Source organism: Monopterus albus, unplaced genomic scaffold (assembly GCF_001952655.1).
Source record: "Monopterus albus unplaced genomic scaffold, M_albus_1.0 scaffold58.1, whole genome shotgun sequence".
In the NCBI taxonomy this organism is placed as follows: domain Eukaryota; kingdom Metazoa; phylum Chordata; class Actinopteri; order Synbranchiformes; family Synbranchidae; genus Monopterus; species Monopterus albus.
Window position 1 is genome coordinate 2,208,392 of NW_018127938.1, and position 5,268 is coordinate 2,213,659.

Consider the following 5,268-nt stretch of genomic DNA (forward strand, 5'->3'; position numbering starts at 1 on the left):
CCCCCCACTACTGGTGTACTTGTAACCTTGTAGAAATTAATGTAACAATTTTATATATGTGTGATTAGTTAATTGTTTGTGAATGATGTTAAAATGATCACTATAAGTAAAAAAAAAAAAAACCATTGCATTATTTGACATGCATCAACTGATGGCCACATACAGGTAGAAACCAGAGTAGTGCAGAGAGCGAATGTGAGAACATTGCTGCTTTCCAGAAGAGGTAATCTCATCTTGATGCATGGCACTTTGTTCATATGCCGTTTGTGTGGGAGTGGCCGTATTAACATGCCATATATGCTACTCTTGTGTGTTTCCCTTCAGCCATCATAAGCGGTCACTCTATGTTAGACTGCTCATTTCCTGCTCTTCCGCAAAAATATGACTGACTGGAACACATTCACCAAACAGATGGACAGCAATCATGACATGCGTGTGTCACCTTTTAGGTTTTTATGGCAGTTCTGATGTGAAATCCTGTGACATTACAATCCACTAAAACTGCTGCTAATCCAAGCCACCACAGCCTTAGTTCTCCATTAAGGAGCAAGGCAAACTATAAGTTATTGCAGCGATTGTTAACGCCCAATTTTGAATTTTACTTTAAGCTCCTCTTTCTCCACTGCCTGTTAATGATGCATTCCTCAAGAAGTCTGGGTATCAGGAGACCCAGAGATAATATAACGCACACACTGTGGTAACTAGATCCTAAAGTGTGATGTGTTTCTTCAAGGATCTCTCATGGGTTTCATTTATGGCCACGTGCTGCTCAGAGTTTAAGGTTGTCAAAATTTCCCGAAAATGGCTCTCTTTCACACACAAACACGCTTGTGCCACTATGTGAGGACACTAATTGACCTAATGCATTCCCTAGCCCCTAACCTTAACATCATACAAAATGCCTAACACCTAACATAAACCTAACTCTAACCTGAACCAAAAACCAAATCTTAACCCTCAAAAAGGTGTTCCACAAAGTAAGGACCAGCCAAAATGTCCTCACGTTCCAAAAATGTCCTCACTCTGTAGCCAGAAATACTTTTTTGGTCCTCACTATGTAGCAAGTACAAGAACACACATACACAAACCAGTGCACTGCTTTTTTCTAAACACCCCTCAGGCTCAGTTCATCTTGCATCCAAGCCCAGTCCACTCTGTGCTCCCTGCTCTCCTCCATTGCTGCCACTTTGATCACTTACAGACGTGTTTAATTTTTACGTCCAATCCTCTCATCCACTTTTTCTTTCCCCCTTCCATCCTTTTCTGTAATCCACTGTTCTTTTTGTCTTCTGTCTTCACATAGTAAGTCCTCTTCTCTTCTCTTCTCTGTGTGCTGCCTCTCCTTCCTTGCCTCGTCTCAGTACCTCTCCTCTCCTTCTTCCTCTGCTCTCCCTGACTTACTCTTCTTTCCTCTAAGGCTAAAACTTCCATACCCAGAAGTGGTCAACACAGCCAGTAAAATCACCACTATCAGATAGGCAAATTGTATTAGACGTTAGATGTATTTTAATAGGGAGCATGTGGGACATCTCTGTGAAATAAATGCAACTGTAATATACAGGTCCAAAAGAGAGCCTAAAAGACAGCACAAATCCCCCCACTCCCGACAGCGAGGCTGAAATAGTTCCCTCTTAGACATACTTTTAAACACAAAAAAAACATTTCCATCATATATTTTATATCCCCCCTTTGCAACTACAAAATGACACCTGAGGCTGTACTTTTCTTTATAGTTTACGTATACCCTGCACTCAGTGTGCTATTTATCTGATAGTGTGCACAGATGTTCTCGATTTTTGACAAGCTTATTTTACATATCCTCATAAATCTTATTTTTTGCGTTACAGAAAAAGTGTGATTGAAGTCAAAGACAATTGGAACAAAGTTATAATTTACTCTCTTCAGTGACAGAAAGTAAATAAAGACACTTAATCGAGTACTGGTTTATTTGCATTCCACTGTATGTGACATTTTATTTAATTTGGGAAAATGCAGTAGTTTTTGCTCCAGATTTATTTGACCATTTTGCATTACTGTAGTTTATACACCAAGCATAAGGTCAGTTGATGTATGATTCATGGATTAATAGTATATAAAGCAGATAAAATTAGCGCCACCTTGAATAGCTATAACACTTAAATGTTGTTGACGTTAATGCATCAGTATAGTTCAATAATATATAAATATAACACTGACAAAGGACATTCTGCATAAGGAATACTTTGATAGTAATGTTTTATATTTAACATATACTTTTCTTGTAATACTCTAATAGTATATGCGTACTTTACACAAATTGAATGCAAAACGTTTACTGGATTTACTTAAGAACTGAATCTGACTGCTCACTGTATTGAATAATTTTTGGTAGGTTACAATAGAGCGAGAAAGGCCTGAGCATGGAAAGAGGGAGAAAGGTTGAGGTAACGGATCTGAACTGAAAGCACTCCTGGTATGTTTGCGGCACACACCTTACACTCTCAAATATCAGCTGGCAGTTGTAAATCACTGAAAAGTACATGCACTGTATTTGTGTAAAAAGAGTCCAGAGACAAATGAGCGCTTTCGGTCTCGAAGGTGACATGATGACTTATGGGTGTGAGTGAGGAAGAGAGAAAAAGAGCAGCAGACACAGCAGAGGTCAAGGGTCGGAGATGTTACTGTTTAACACACTGTAGCAATATAGATGAGATTAATGACCGACTTTGTGTCTGTACTGTATGTGTGCACAGTTTGGACAGGAGCCCCTCAGATATCTGTGTTAATGATTAATCGCACACGTCTCTTGGGCCACCGCTGGATTCTCCTGCTGTTTTATGGCCTCACCTGCAACAGTGGAGGGATAACAGCCACACTCAGCGAGAGGGAGGAAAGGAAATGGGAGAGGGAGAGGTGGAGAGATGTGGTTTCAGAGTTGATGGTGGGGGGAAAAACTGAGTGTCAGTTGAAAAGGAGATAGGAGATGAAAGACAAACAGTGAAACAGGTCTTGGGAGGAGAGATGGAGAGAGAGAGAGACAGCCACAGACCAGATGTGCTCACTCTCCACACAAAGTCACCAGTTCAGTCGGCACAATGTGAAGAACTATTTGTGCAGCATTCAAGGCTGAAAATAATTTTCAATCAAGTTTATTTTGCTGCAACACTGCAGTGTGACCTTGGGGTTAATAAAATACTCTGCCTACTGTATCACACCCAAGTTTTGGCACCACAACCAGTACTAATACCAAAATAATTTAGCCTAAATAATAGTTTTATCAACAATATTTTAAACCCTTTATTTGACAAATATAAACATTTTCTACTGTACAATAATTAATCTTTAATAATATAGTCTACAACAGACAATAATTAATAATTAAGTTGATTTATTTAAGTAATTTTCTCATCAAAAAATGTGTAAACAAGCTTATGAATCTGACCAGAAGTTTGCTGCTAGCTTTCTCTATATGAACATTTTAGATACTAAGTGATAAGAACATTTTTCAGTTGATTCCAAGAAAGTGCTGAGGTTGGATAACAAGCACCGGCAGCTGTGGTGGCAATACTGTTAATAAATAAAGGGTTATCAGGATTGTAAAGCATGTCAGGGTTACATGTTTTTCCCCAACAGCAGCATTTTTAAACATCTATGTGAATTAATTATGGTGCCCTGCTGTAAGTAAAGTGTATAAATGAAACTGCATGCCTCAGTCAGTATCAGTCATAACAGCTGTCAGGTCCGCTCGGTGCGACCTGCCTCTCTTTCTTTATTTCCTCCCCTTTTTGCGGGATCAACGCCTCAGCTGTGTCGCATCGGGTAATTAGTGACTCGTGGGTCGGTGCGCACACCTGAGGCGTATTCCGGTGATTTGTTGGCTTCCTTATTTATACCTCTGGCAGACGACCTGTCGCCGCCGGAGCATTGCGACGTGTAACGTACCATACGCAAAGTAAGTTTACAAACTATTCTAGTTCCTGTCGTTAGTTTGTGTGTTTACCGTCCTGGTCTCCTGAGTCATCACTGCCCTTCCCTTGTATGTATTATGGAGCCTGTTGTCACTTTGTTTTTATCCCATTAAACCACCTTTTTTGTACTAGCACCTGGGTCAGTCATTTTGAGTCCAACCCCAGTTCTCCCTCACCCTCCTGGTGAGGGGGACTAAACCGTAACAACAGCTAATGATTTATTGATGTTATGTATGCAATTCTGACAGTGGAAGAAAGAAATGAACAAAACTTCTAGTTTAAAAAAAAACAGACATATGGGACTGAAATTACTACATTTTCCTCAATATTAAAACTAAGTGTGCATTAGTAATAGTGTTATATGTGTCAGTAATACACTAAGATCATATACAATTGCACTTACGTGTATGTGCTAAATATCATTGAGCATTTCAGATATTTTCTTGATTTATATTTTGAAGGCACACATGCATATACAGTACTGTATGTACTGTAGACACACTCACACCAGCATACACACAAACACACTTTGTGGTATTGAGTGAAATGTAGCAGAACAAATTCCAAAAATCCCTTTGAAAAGCATGTAAGAGCTTTGCCAGACCTTTGGAAAAACATGTAAAACAACCAGAGCTAACTTAAGGCGGCAGCTTGTGGGAGAAAAGGAAAGGCTGGAGGGAAAAGAATAGAGGAAAAGACAGAGAGAGATATGCAGCAGAGTCAGCAAGACAAATGTTTCAAGATAGTTCAGTGGTTAGATTACCTCACAAACCACGTTTGCAGGCAATGCCCTCAGACTGAATCCTGACAGAGCTTCCCCTCTCTTTCTATGCATCTCCTAATCATCCCTTTACTTTCTCTCTAAATTAAGGAATATACCAGTTCAAGCATGTTGGCCTCACTATTATGTAGTAACAATATTCAGTTAGAGAAAGTACAGACAATTTTAGAAAACATGCTTGTGGCAGGTGGTGGTCCAAGTACTATGATTCATTCAGTTCATTTGTTATTTTGTGTCCTTCCTGGTTTTCATATGTTGTCCCTGTTGTGTTTCAGAGCCAGCCCCTCCATTGTATTTGTTCTCCTTCTCGCTTCTGGTTCCAGCTCATCCCTTGCCCCACTAATACCTACCTGGTCCTCATCAGTTGTCATCAGACCTACCTGCTTATTCAGTCTTCCCCAGTTTGTCATACTAGAAAAGCTGGGGAAGACACTAGAGACACTCCAGCCACTCATCTGTTTAACTTTGCTTCTGCTGCTCTAATCCTCCATCTGGCTTCAAGCTGCTTTCTGCTCTGGACTCCGATTTGACTCTCGCCCC

At 40.0% G+C, this 5,268-nt stretch overlaps 1 protein-coding gene across 3 annotated transcripts in view; it reads right to left on the reverse strand.

The window, feature by feature from the left end:
• The window catches only part of anos1b (anosmin 1b), a 38,277-nt gene that overhangs the window by 17,834 nt on the left and 15,175 nt on the right, over positions 1 to 5,268 (reverse strand). The gene's annotated exons all lie outside the window — the stretch shown is intronic.